The sequence below is a fragment of the Balaenoptera borealis genome (assembly GCF_965194805.1).
Source record: "Balaenoptera borealis genome assembly, chromosome: 1".
Lineage (NCBI taxonomy): Eukaryota > Metazoa > Chordata > Mammalia > Artiodactyla > Balaenopteridae > Balaenoptera > Balaenoptera borealis.
This window is the reverse complement of record NC_138860.1, coordinates 154,569,966-154,584,202: the sequence shown is the minus strand read 5'-3', so window position 1 is coordinate 154,584,202 and position 14,237 is coordinate 154,569,966. Positions and strand designations below refer to the sequence as shown.

The window sequence follows — 14,237 nt, the reverse complement described above, 5'->3', positions numbered from 1 at the left end:
GCAGCTGGAGGAAGGGCAGCAGGCGGAGGCACTTCTGGGCTCTCCTCAAGACTGGCCCTCGTGGGTGTGGGGCTCATTCTTCACCTGCAGGAGCATTGCCTGCCCAACCTGAGCCTGCAAGTCAGAAGCAGCATCTGGGGTCTCTCCCAGGATCGACATGAGACAATCTCCCTCCCAGTTCCAGAGCTTGGAATCCAGTGACTGCCTAAGTTGCCAAGCCAGCAGCTCTGGACCCCCAGGAACTTCCTCTGGGAAAGCAGTGTCGTGGTACTGGGTTCCGTGGATAAGGAGCTGGAGATGATGGGAGTGCCTAGAACGGGCTCAGAGGGGCAAGCCTGACGGTGCTGGCAAGCGGGGATGTGCAACTGGGGTCTGAGAAACAAGCAAAACCTGAGAGAAGAGGGTGCTGTTTGAGCCCCAGCTCTGCGAAGTGACCTTAGCCAGGACACCACCCCTCCCCGCCCATATCTGGAGAACTCACATAGCATGGGTCTCAGGAAGGGGCTGGGAGCTCTGTAGCCCTTCACTCCTCTGATGGGGACTTGAGGCCCAGGGCTTTCTAGCTGCTTTGGAAGAGGCAGGGGGAGTGAAGGTGTGTTTGGAGAAAGAGAGAAGCTGAAGCTCGCTGAGGGCTGTGGGGTGCCTGTGTCCCAAGGATGGGGAGCAGGCACTGAGCATGTGAAGGAGGCGGGGCGGAGGCTACCCAGCTGCTCTTTCTTCCTTCTTTCCTGCAGCCCCGCCTTCCAGAACTCCTTGATCAGCCCTCACTTGTGTCTGTGGCCACATCTCTAACTTAGGCTCCAGCTCCCTGCCCTTCTCGCCTCCCTCCTTCCCTGTCTGCCCCTGGTTGCTCGCCCCTGTTCCCTCCTGAGCAACTTCCCGTCTGCCTTCGGAATGCCCACCAGCCCTCAGCTCGAGTGCTTCCCCTGCCCAGCAGCCCTTTGCCTTTGCTGCCCTCCCTTCCTGCTTCACCTTCAAGCCCGGAGCCATGTCTCTCCCTTCTTCTCTCAGGAAACATTCTGTTTCACCTTGAGTCTTTTTTGTGCCCGGGAGAGTGGAGTCAGAGGGCCCGGTTTGAACCCCTGCTCTGAAGAGGGATGTAAATGTGGGCATACTCCTTACCCTCCCAATGCCTCCATTTCCTAGTTTCTAAAACAAGGGTATATTGGGAGTTCCCTGGTGGCCTAGTGGTTAGGATTCCGGGCTTTCAGTACCGTGGCCTGGGTTAAGTCCCTGCTTGGGGAACTGAGATCCCGCAAGCTGTGCGGCACAGCCAAAATAAATTTAAAAAAAAAAAGGATCTATGCCTTTGAGACAGGGCATCCATCTGTGCTGACATGCCTGGGATGGCCCCGGTTTATGCCTATTGTCCTGTGTAATTATTAATAGAGCCCCCTCACTCCCAGAAGTGTTTCTTTGTATGATAACTTATACGTTCGTCCTACTCCTGAAGCTCTTATGAAGATCAAATTAGATAATCCCCTGAGATAATCCGTGTACTCCTGAGCAGGGTGCCCGGCATAGAGTAAGTACTCATTAAACTCACTTTTGTTCTTTTGTTCCCCACAGACTGAGCTCTTTGAGGGAGAGACTGTGTCTGATTCAGTTACAGTTACCAAATGAGAATGGCCAATTATCTGAGAATTTAGAGCACAGTCAAGCCCAATAAATGCCAAGGTGATGCTGAGGGTGACCTTGTCTCTCTCTCAAAAGCCCGTCAGCAACATTATCACAACCTCCTTTGGGCACCACGCTGTGGCCTGGGAGCAGGGGTGAGCCTCACTTCCCGTGCACCTACCCTGCGTGCTCTTTCTTTGGGGTGTCAATGCACCCTCACGTTCATTGGAAAGGTGGGTCTGATGCTCCAGGACTGTGGCCATAAGAGTATCTCTGTTGTAGGATGATAGGAAACAGGGCCGGGAGTGGGGAGAGCTGAAACCGAGGAGTTAGCAGAGAAGAGAGGGCTCAGGGTTTATGAGCCCCAAGAAAGGAGTCTGTGTGGTCTTAATCTGGCTAGAGACGTGGGCACAGTCAAACCTGCATTTTGGCAAGATCACTGGCCCTTTTGTGGGGGATGAACTGGAGGGGTGCGAGACCACATGGGAGATGATGAGGGCAGGGCCAGCGAACTGGAGAAATGTCTAAGGATGTCTAGGGTAGTGTTCAACACGATGCCTGACACACACTTGTTGTTAATATTGGTTAGTAATAGTACCATTCATTATCAACATAATCATAGGAAGAATAATAATAACACCTATTTATTGAACATTACGATGCATGATGTAAAGGGATTTACCCACATCGTTTCCTTTAATCCTCATAACTATCCCATCAGGTCGGTGCTATGACTAACCCCATTTTACAAATGAGGAAACTGAGGCCCAGAGAATTTTGATATCTGGCCCAAGGTCACACACAACTGAAAAGAAACAAATTCAGGATTTCAAGGCACAACTGTTCAACTCCAGAGCTTATGCTGTCTTCAGCCTCCACACCAACTGCCTTGGAGGAATTTTTCAATTGTCCTGAGCACCGAGGAGAGAGACCCAGCAGAAGCCCATGTCAGCTGACCCTGGAGGAGAGAGGGAGGGTGGTTTATCGTGTAACAGGGTCGCTGAGTGAGACGAACTCTGAGGGAAGTATCCTGGCAGCCTCTGTCCCCGACGTCGCCTTCCACCGATACAAGCCAAGGCTGACCCAGAAAGGGAGGGAGAGAAGGGATCCCCCTGCCCCAGGCTTTGGTTCCTGAATGCCTCCAGGATCACCTGTCTTCCAGTCCGAGTTATATACGATTGACCCATGCAGCTTCCTCCAGAGACCACCATCTCTCATTTAATTGGTGGAAAATTGGTTGCTGTCAGGAAATCACCGATTTTCCACCCATTACTGGGGGACCAGGGCTGTGTAGCTGTGGGGGACTCTGGGTGGGAAGCACATGCTGATTAGGCCTTGCAGTTAACGATCAGGTTCGTGGACCTCTTCAAGCAGAGGAGACTCAGACTGCTCCCAGACTGCTTATTAACTCCCTGCGAAGACCCAATGGATAGGAGATATGGTTAAATGGAACACAGGGCCACAAAAGAGTTACTATTCATTAGGCTTTGGTTGTGGGAAGGGAGGAGAAAGGGAAAAAACTGTGGCCTCAGTCCAGGAACGTTAAACAGCCCCATAAGCTGGCAGAGAACTTTATAATTGCTGCTATTAAAATATATGTATTTATATAGGTGATTTGTTGGAGGAAAGAATTTTGGCATTCAGAGGAGATGCCTGCTAAGATCTCACCCAGGATTAAGTTGTTAGGACTAGATATTAACTAAGGCTCCGGGCTCCGATCCCTTCCTAATTAGCTCACAGAATATAATTTGCCTACAAATGCTACTGTTACAATCAACTTGAATTTGTCTGGAGCTTTCCTCCAGCTGGATTGGGTGAGTTTTACCCCATCATCTGAGCAGAGGGGAGTGGAGGGGCAGGAGGTCTGGGTTCCACTCCCACCCCTGTCCCTGACTTGTGAGGAAGGGGCTTCTTCAGTTTCCTCACCTGCAATAAAGGGGTAGAAAGGGAAAGGGGTAGCTCGGGGATACATCTGAGAAGCTCTTCTCACCAGAGATGTTCTGAGACCCACAGTGTCGGTGAAGATGCAATACTGGGCTGAGGTTGAGAGTACATTGATGCCAAACTTCTGCAGTCTCTACAACCCAAGAAATACAAAGGCCTTGCCTAAGGGAAGTCAGGGAGTACCCTTACAGGGCCAGAACTTCAACTGCCGATAGGGCTCTTTTCTGAAGATTGGGAGATGAGGGCATTTGTCAGTCTCGGTGACAGGCAGCACTATACACCCAGCCCTCTCACCCAGGTGGACCCCTCTGTCCTCTGACTGTCCATCTCTATTCCTTGAACACTGTGTTCATGCTTTCCCTGCTCCAGACATTCTTCCCTTCTGCTCACCACCTTCTCTACTTGGCAAACACCTGTTCATTCTTTAGCACCAAATTCGTGTCCCTTTTTATTAAACCTTTCCTGATTGTCCCAGGCAGACAGCGCTAGGTAGGCCCTCCCCTAAACTGCTTTTCTTGAATCCTCTAGTCAAGTCTTCAGTTAACCTTGCCTTGCAAGAGGTCATTGTTTGCACCTTGGTCTCACCTATCAGGCTGTGAACTTCTTGAGGCTAGGACCACACCATGTCTGATTTGCTTGAAATCTGTGTAACTCATCCCAGAGTAGGTATCAAAGTTGGCTGAGCTTGATTTATGTTTCTGGCTTCTGCAGTGTCTTTGAGAAAGGATTCGCAATACTTTGCCTCTGGTTTCGAAGAGGAAAATGGGCTTTGAGAGCGAGTGGGGCCCTGGTCCTTGGATGGTCTCTGGGGCTCTAGGGTCTGGACTCTGTTCTCAGCTCAAATACAGGCACTTAAGAGGGGGTCCCATGTTCCTACCCTACCGGGGACTTCTGGGCTTACAGGGGATGATTTGAGGAGGCAGGGCCTATATCTTCCTCTCTTTCTTCCTGAGATCCCTAACACAGATCTGGGCGTACTAACGGGATCTGGGGGAGGAAGTGAAGCTGTATTGCACTGAATTCAGTTGGTGATGATGGAACCCACCAAAGAGACTTCAAACCCGGGCCCCTAGGCAGAGGACTTTGTCTGTGGCTCCCTCGGTTGGGGGCTGAAGATCAAAAGCAAGAGAGGTGCTGCTGACTAGAAATATAAACAGGTTCAAGAAGGGCTTAAAGAAATTCCTGGATGACAGATCCCTAGCAGGTAACAGGTCATTAATAACTGAGAAAGATGATGATAGTAATAATAACAATTAATAATTATACCTCCAGGAGAGCTTTTATACTTTTAAAAGCTTTTTTTCTTGCCACTATCACCTTAGATACTCACCACCTGCTTGGGGGAGGTTGTGGATGCTCAGAAAGGTGAAGGGACCTGCCTGAGGCCACACAGCTCATTCGGGGCCGAGCTGGCACTGGATCTGAGGGGCACTCCTAACTGCCTCCCCAGGACGTTCTTAGCAGAGGGGGCACTATTCAGAGGAGGTGTGGGATATGTCCTGAGCCCAGAGCCCCATTTCTGTCCTTCTCCCCCGATTTCAATGGCTCTGGTCCTGTATCGTTATGCTGCTTTGGTAAGTTCCTCACTCCGGGCTGTACACAGGGTCCTGTCCAGCTCCATCGGTGACCTACCACATGACATTGAACAGGAGTCTTCCACTCGGTTTCTCCATTTGTGCAAGTGATGGTTAACCTCTTGGATCCACTGTTTCCTCTTTGTAAAGTGGGTGGCAGGAGTACCCGTCGCGAGGGGGAGATAGCCCAGTACATATAACATGCCCAGCAACCTGCCAGGCACATAGAGGGCACTCAGCAAATAGGAGTTTGGGGCAATGCCTGAGGAAAGGGGCCCCTGGGGTGGGACACTCCAGGCTGACTCGGAACAGACTGAGGGGCAACTTGCTGTCTGTCTGCCATTCTCCCACTCAAAGGTGTTCCACCTGGGTTCTGTGGATCCGGATGCACTTCTGGAGAATTCCCTTGAGTTTCATGGACACTTTGCAGTGGTTCTTTAGAAAGTTATTGGTGACCTGTGGTATCTTGCTAGAATCCTGAAGGGGCTATTTTATAAGTGGAGTGAGGCTTTGGGAATTTTGTGACTCTGCCAGATGTGCTCACATCTAAACGGGTGAGGGTATTTGTTCTGAAGCTAGTTCCTCTTATTTTATGCTTGCTCTACCCTGTTCTTTGGAGCACTTGTTCTCAAGTGAAAATCCTGGTCCCCCTTGGGGAGTGAAAGGGACCAGTGCTGCCATCTACAGACAGAAAAGTGATTAGATTCACTTCACGAAGAGCCTGTTTAGGAGCAACAGAAAAAGAGGAAAAAATCAGTCGCCAATCCCAACTGCCTCTCTCATCTTCCTACCCTAATGTTTTAGAATCTGTCATTGTTCACCACTATTGTCTTCAGATGTCTCACCTTAATGGAAGTTTCTGGTTGCAAACCAAGATACATACGGTGCCACTTCCATTTGGGACCACCACTGGAGCCCTGACACCATCACAGTGCCTTGTAGAGCGTACAAAGAGTTCAGATATCTGATCATCGATTGGTCATTATATACTGTGTCACTGCTTTGGTGTTGGATCAAAATTTGTGAAGATCCCGTGCAAAGCTTTGGTTTAGCAGATCCCATTGGGATGGGATGATCCAAAAGGAAGCACCAGGAATTGGCCAAATGGGAAATTTTTGTTCCTGTGGGATCAGTGGGGCCAGAAGAACTCCCTCCAGATACAACTTGGGCCAATGCCTGGAGAGCAAAGAGAGAATGTTCTGGGGTCAGAGATCCATCTGGTGGTGTGGGGAGCAAGGAGGAGATATGTGAGTCCCTGCACCCCAGATCTCATGGTGGAGTTGTGATCTACTGCCAACTTTCCATGGCCACAAAGATCGTGAACAGTAAGTGAACTTGCACTGGGCACCCTGGGGATACAGAGCTATTCTACAGAGAAGAGCAAACACGTATAGACTAATCTTAGAGCAACAGATGCTAACATGTCACAAGGAACCCAGTGGAATTTTCTCCATGTGTCAGAGGAGGAGGACTTGGGAGCTCAGAATGGAGAAGTGTCCTGCCCAAGGTCCCCCAGCAGGTGGAGAGCAGAGCCAGGGCTCGAACCCAGGCTCCCTGCTGCTCACCACAGGCTCTCTGGGAAGACTTTCACAGGAGACCACCCGAAACAGGACCTTGCTCTCCACCCAGACCTCCCCTTCCCTGAGGGCTACGGAGAAGAAGCTTAATCTTTAATGAACTGGCTTTCAGTTTAACTGCCCCCTTGGCAATGATTAATACCCAGCGACCTAGTCTGGCATCTGGTGATCCTGACCAAGACTGACCCAAGAGAGTGTTGGTGGTCTGTAGGCCCAAGTGTGGGCTTGCGTGCAGCTGGGCAAGGTTGAGGGGTGCTGCACTGGCCTCCTACCTAAAAGAATCTCTTCTGTCCTGTGCCAGGACTTCTATCATTAGATGTCACTGCTCGGAAGGAGGACATCACAAATGCCCCTGGTTCGGGGAGCTAGGAATAGAAGTTGTGTTTAAAGTCCTCCTTGGACTGTTGATTTGACATTTCTGGTGTCCAGCGGCTTAGAGGAATTACAGGATTCACGCTTTTTAGTCAAAGGTTAACAAGCTAGTGTGACATCACTGGATGCACAGCACAAGGAGACCGGAAGCCTTTCACGGGCAAGGGCAGGGTCTGGAGAGCAGAGCTGTGCGGGGAGAGAACTCCAAGACTTGGAGCTGCGAAGACCTCAGTGCTGAGTCTAGCTCTGATCGTCACTCACTGTGAGAAGTGGGTAAGCCGCTCTCAGCCTCAGTTTCATGGTCTAGCAAGTGGAGAAAAGAATACTTCTATCTGGACTCTTTTCAGGATGAAAGAGAAAGTCTGTGTAAAGTATCTTATCTAGAGGAAGCACGGACTACACGGTGTTTCTTCTCCCGTTTTCTCCCTTCTCTGGTTCACCTTGGCTGATCCTCTGCAGTGGGAGAAGAATCCAGATTTATCCAGGGAGGAGGGTTTTCCTCATGTGCTCTGGGATGCTTACAAGGACTGGTTCTCTCCCTGTGAGACCAGACAGTTGGCTCGATATCAAGACTCCATCCTTTCCTGCCTCTGTAGGTACCGGAACCAGTGAGCAGAGCTGGGCTCACTTTCCTCAGTATCCGCCTGCCTCTTCTGATGGTTTTAAGTGTGGCGAGCTGAGAAAGTGCCTCGGTCTGAGTCCACCACCGCTTCTTGCCTAGGTTTTGTTTCTTAGCACCAGCTGACGCCAGCTTTGAGTTCGGCAGCAGCTCCCTCCCACTGCTACCTAATGGGTGCTCTTGGACGCCAGCATCCGGCATCCCTGGCTTGGTTCAGAGATTTGGTATTTCAGTCCCCTACCCACGCTGCGGTACGCTTGTCCCCCGAGTCATCATGAGAAGCATGACCTGACAGGACCAGTAATTGCAACAATGTTATCCTTTCCCTCTATGCTCCAGCCCCTGCAGGACTGCCCTCGGCTGCCTGAAGATGACTTCCTCCTCATGTCTCTGTGTCTTCCTCTTTGCTCCTCCTTGGAACGCCTTTCCCAGAAGCTCTGTCTGGAGACCTGCTTGTCATTCAGCTGGGGTGTTGCTTCTCTGATCCCTGGACTCTGGGCCCCCCAGTCCTTGGCTTCCTCGGTCCAGCTCTCACCACTCTGCATGGCGTCGATGTGTCTGCCTGTCTCTCCTACAGACTGGAACCTCCTTGAGTAGTTCCCGAGTCCTGGCCTGGGGCTCAGTGCCCAGTGCCATTTTCTTGAGATCACTGAGGTGAAGTCCTGTGTGAAGGCAAGCAGGAAAGTGGCTCCTGCCACCTCCCAAGGGAGGATGGATTGGGAGGCCTGGGTTGGGGGTCAGGCAGGCTGAAGCAGAGAACCATGAAGCCCACAGCGGAAGCCATGGCTCCTTCTCTGTTTTGGTTTTGCTTTTGTGGGCTTTTCATTTCAGAAGTTAATCTAGTTAATGCCAACAATGTCATTTCAGCAAAGCCAGCAATTTCCTTTTTCCCTTTATTTAATGAGCCCCCGCCCCCCCCCCAATCACTATAATAAAAGGCATGCAGGTGGGTAATTACAGAGGTGTGAAATAGGGGTGCTGGACCAGGGCCAGCTAAGCACTCTGGAGCATCCATTGGGAGGCTTCTGGGGAAATACCCAGCCCCGCTATTCAGTTTCCGGTAGAAAAATTGAAGCTTAGAGAGAGTGAGGAAACTTATATAAAGCTACATAGCAGGTAGAAGGCAGGGCCAGAACAGGAATCCAAGTCCTTAAACTCCAGCTGGGTTCCTTTCCACTACTCAATGCCAATCCTATCCCCTTATGTGTATCCTGTGGAGCTTGCCATAGGAGTTCCACCTGCCATCCATCCGTCCATCCATCCATCCGTCCATCCATCCACCATGTACTCTATAGATACTCATTCAGTACCTACTACGGGCAGGCACTGTGAATACGGTGGAGATGAAGGCGGTCACAGCCCTGTCCTTGTAGAGATTGTCATCTCAGACAACACTTAGCCTGTTGGAGACACACTATGTGAACAGATGGTTTCAATATAGGGCGGTAAATCTATGTTTATTGTAAGCACTGGGCACCTAATTCTGCCCTTGGGGCCGTAGAGAACTTCTCAGAGGAGGGAATAAAGCATTGCAATGAGTCCTGATGACAGGAAGAGTTTGCAAAAGGTTGTATGCTAGGGCATAAAAGTTTTTAAAAGAATCTGGAAGGATATTTACCCAAATGTTAACAGTGTTTATCTCTGGAGAATGGAATTTGGAGGGTAGTGGGTAGGAGAGGTTAGAGAACAAATTTTTACTTTCTACATTCCACCGTTGGTATTATTCAAATTAGAGTGTATATGTATTAGCATTTTAATAATAAAAGATATTTCTATTTGGAAAAAATACTAGAGGGTATTTAAGGAACATCAAGTGGCTCAATGTGACAAGTGCAGAGTGCTGGAGGGAGAGAGGGAGAACATGAGGCCAAGGAGGTGGGCTGGGGTCAGTCTAAGAAGGTCCTGGAATGCTGGGCTAAGGAGTTTGGATTTTAACCATAGGGGCCCATGGAGGGGAGAGCAGAGGCCACATCCACAGAGCCTAGCAGTGCCTGGCACATTGTAGATGCTCAGTTAATCCATACCTGATGTGGAATGAATGGGAACGAGCAGATAATGTGGAGTCATCTGCGGTTTGAAGCGGAGTGTTGTGTTGTGGTGTTTTGCTGCCATGTGTTGGTGGCAGTGATGGGCAGTGGGGAGCCCCCTGTGGGAAAATGTGTACTCGCAGAAGTGGGGAATTGGTACGGGGAATCTTATAGGAAGAGAGAAAAGGATGCTGTGGTTTCTTCTCAGACCAGAGGAGCGTGGAATGGGGCCAGATCCATGGGCTTTGGCATAAGTCGACAAGCATGGGGAGCACTTTTTTATATAAGAAAATTCTCAGGACAGAGGCTTCTCCAGACCAGACAAGAGTTTTTGGTGTCCTTTGTGACCACGAACCATCACTTTCGCCTTCCAGATGTGTCTACTTCAGTCTCTCGCCCCTTCAGTACATCTTCAACACTACAGCAGGAGTGATCCTCCTAAAATGCAGTTCTGACCACATTGCCCCCTTGCTTGAATCCTTCAGGATAAAGTTCGGTCCCCTCACTTTGGCTTGGGAGGGCTTTTTGACCTGACCCTTGCTTATTTGTTCAACTTCATCTCCCAACATCTTACTCAGACCCTACTCTTCAACCAACTCCATTGCTCTCAGTGAACTGAGCAACTTCCTGCCTCTCTCATGGCCTGGATCAACTTGTCCCTTCTCCTGGGAATGACCCTACCTGTACACCCTCCCTCTACCTCCCATTTGCCTGATGAACACCTAGCCCTCCTTTAAGGTTCCATTTTTGGGTTATCTTCCCATTTTGGGTTATCTTTTTCATGATCAGAAAGAAGCCATTTCTGATCCCATCCCCCATTACTACCAGCGTTCACTCCTCTGGGTGGACTTATCATGCCCTCCCTGTGACCTTAGGCCCAAAGTGCTCTGTAATATTAACTAGATTTACTAGTAAAGCACCGTGGCACCTCATGAACTTAGTATTTGCATATCTACCTCTCCCCTGCCACACACCCCACTTCCCCCTCTTCTCCAGCTATAAGCTCCTCAGTGGCAAGGGTTATTTTCCGCTATCCTTAGCACCTGGCACAGAGGTTGGAACATACTAGGTATTCAGTAGATATTTGCTGAACCAGCGCATGAATGAGTAACATGACACCTCTGTAATGATTTCTCTTGTAAAATAGAAAATCAAAGCACACTCCTATCTTCCCTTACCTCGAGGTGCCAGGAGGGTCCAAACATCCCTGCAACAGAGAGCCTCCTGCATTGGAAGGCTGCCAGGCAAGGAAGCAGGAGACCTGAGCTCTCATCCTGGTCCCTCTGCCCTTGGGCGATTCCTTGCCCTTCTCTGGCCTTTAGTTTCCCCACTTGGACAGTGAGGATAATAATCCTGGTGTTACTTCCCCATAAAAGTGTTGTGAATCTCAAAGATGAGACCAAAACCACTCGCTGTGCAACTGCAGGCGGGACTGAGGTGTCAGCTGGGAAGACGTGGTCGTCTGCCAAGTAGCCATGCCCAGGTGTTCTTGGGTGGTGGTGGGGTCCTCTCCCACCGCTGATGCGGGCTGCTAAAAGCTCCTCCTCCAGCTCACTCATGTTGTGTGGCTCAGAGAATGTTAATTATTAGGCCCCGGCCCGCCCGGAGAGCCTCAGATGAAAGCAAGCTCAGAGTGTGAAGTCTAATCGATGCCCTGCGCCGAGCGTCAGGGCCTCTGCTCGCTCTGCCTGTAGATGGATCATTAATCCAGGCACTCCGGCCTGGAACACGGGGCCCAGGAAGTCCTGAAACATTCCTGACCGCCCACGGCTCAGACCAGCAGCCCCACGAGGCAGCCAGCCTGCCACCGTGTCTCAGAATTTTACAACCGCAAAGTTAGATGCGATGCAGAGAACAGCTAGTCCACGGGCAGAAATCCGGGCTCAGTCTGTACACTCGCCCGGACTATGCAGAGAGGAGCTCCTTGATGAACAGCCTGGACTGAGGAGATGGATCTGCGTGACTTTGGGCCTTGTTTCCCCTTCTGTAAAAATGGGAGAAGGATACCTACCTCACAGGACCAATGTTAGGAATAAATGAGTTTGTGTGAAAGTTTTAGGTTGAGATTTATGAGTGATACTCACCTTTGAGCTGTCATTATCACTGTTAACATTATAAGCCCCTGTCCCTGGGATGTGTTAATTCTTTATCCCTGGAGTCTTCTTCAACTGACAAGGGGTTGCTTCTCTGTTTGAAAACGTTGATATCCCCGGTGCCTTGAATATAAAGTCAGGACCCTCTTGCCTTGTGTCCAAAGCCCTTCAGCCTGTAGCCGCAAGCTTCCTTCTCAGCTGCATCTCCTACTTCTCCCCACCCATCAACTGCCACCCAAACGCAGAAAACTAACCTTTGATACCCACTTAGCGTGGCACATCCGAGCTCCTCACCCCTTTTTTCTTGGTGAATTTCCACCCATCTTACAAGGCTCTGCTTAGCCGTCCCCTTCCCTGAGAAGCCTTCCTGATTCCCTATTACAAACCTCTGGTGAACTTAGTTTTTGTTTCCCCTGGGTCTCTGTAGCATGTTGTAGCTCTCACTGCCGTAATACTATAGTATTATAATTGTTTGGGTTTTAGCTGTTTTTCTTCTTGAATGAATAGGGCATATTAAAATACATCTTCCCTGGGAGGACCAGCTCTCTTATTATGGCTAGTTATCACAACAATAGCCTGGTCATTGGTTCCTCAGCATGATTTTTTTCAACAGCTGTGTACCCGGGTTCTAGACAAAATGGCTCTAGAATCAGACAGACCTGGGTATGAATCTATACTCAGCCACTTCAAATACGTAAACTTGCCTGTTATTTTGACTTTCTCAGTCTGTTTCCTTTTTTGAACAATGGGGATGTTAACAAGGCCTACCTCTTAGGCTTCTTGTGAGAATTGTAAGAGGTGTCTACACTGAAGGGTAGACCTTCTTGCCCTGAGGCTCAGGACTAGCAGTCTTTCTACCTGGGTCCCAGTCCTGCCTCTCTCTGCCTCTCTGTTTCCTCATCTGTAATATAAGGTGATTCTACTATCAGAGTCTTTTAGACTTGGTCGTATGGCTGCACAATACAGGGCATGGCCTTCCAGGTCGAGGCCATTCTTTTTTTATTTATTGATTGATTGATTTTTGGCTGTGTTGGGTCTTCGTTGCTGCCCGCGGACTTTCTCTAGTTGCGGCAAGCAGGGGCTACTCTTCGTTGCGGTGCACGGGCTTCTCATTGCGGTGGCTTCTCTTTTTGTGGAGCATGAGCTCTAGGTGCACAGGCTTCAGTAGTTGTGGTGCACGGGCTTAGTTCCTCCACAGCATGCGGCATCTTCCTGGACCAGGGCTCGAACCTTTGTCCCCTGCATTGGCAGGAGGATTCTTAACCACTGCGTGGAGGCCATCCTTTATCTGCATCCTTTATCCATATCTTTATCCACACAGCTCCATTCTTACTCATTTCATAGATTGTCTAAGGTTTCTTAGATTGGTCTCAAAGGGCCCTTCTTGCTCTGACCTCCTATGATGCCTTGATTCCAGGAGTGAGGCAGGTGAAGGGGGAGGAATTGTGATGAGGGTGTGAGGTTGTAGAGGCTGAGAGGCTGGTCCAGTCATGTTCTAGGATCCCTGGCACCTGGGGCAGGTGAAGGAAGCAGGTCTGTGTCTGCCTGTGCACCTCCCCTCACTCACGCCTTGCACAGTGTCCAGCACAGAATAGGTATTAAATGAATCTGTTGAATGGAGAAAAGGAGGGTCCAGAAGGAGTGCTTCTTCAGACCAGGTAAACAGAAGTGATGCCAGCCCAACCACTGCTGCCTGTCCTGAGTACTCTCTCAGGGAAATAGCCACTGGACACACTCACCCAGCCTGGAAGGCTCCCACGTTCCAATTTCTCTGTGGCCAGCACAGCCACCAGATCATACCTTCAGACTGGCACACGGAAACTTCTTAGAGAAGAGTGGGTCTGAGGAGAGAGGAAGGCTGAGGGAGCTCCCCACTCAGGGAAACTGGGGTCCTGAGATGGTGTGGAGCATCTCAGGGAAGATGTCAGGAGCCCCTGAGTAGAGACAATGAAGGAACTCTGGGGGTTCCTAAACATTTGTCCTGTGTCTGTATCTGTGACTTTGTTACTTTGCGTGAGTCTTCAGAGGGAGCAGCTATAAACTAAGAAATGGGGAAGGACCTGTGGGGTAGATCATCCACAGGGTACAGGAGCTGAGGAGGCTGAAGTTCCTCACAGCAAAGAGCCCACGATGATCTCGGGCAAGGACAGAACTGCAGAGCTGAGGAGGGCAGAGGGTGGATGTCCTGGGTTTACAGGAAGGAAGAAACACGAGGGTCAATTTGGGAATAAGATGAGCCTTGTGGGCCCGCTCTACACTGCTCTATTGTGAGCTCTTGGAGGACAGAACTGGAGCTCAGTGTGGCTTAAAGGACAGGAAGCCTTTTGCTGGGAAGCCTTTGCTGTCCCAGTGGGCTCAGCATTGAGCCTGGCCCACATTGGGTGCATGACAAACGCTGCTTGAACTCAATTTCC

The 14,237-nt window shown here is 50.1% G+C and overlaps 1 long non-coding RNA gene across 1 annotated transcript; it reads left to right on the top strand.

Annotated features, from left to right (window-relative positions):
• The first annotated feature begins 882 nt into the window (after positions 1-882).
• On the top strand, positions 883-8,574 carry LOC309618444. The gene is made up of 2 exons (XR_014238487.1): positions 883-7,357; positions 8,043-8,574. It is a non-coding gene; the product is annotated as an uncharacterized lncRNA (long non-coding RNA).
• The last annotated feature ends 5,663 nt before the right edge of the window (positions 8,575-14,237 follow it).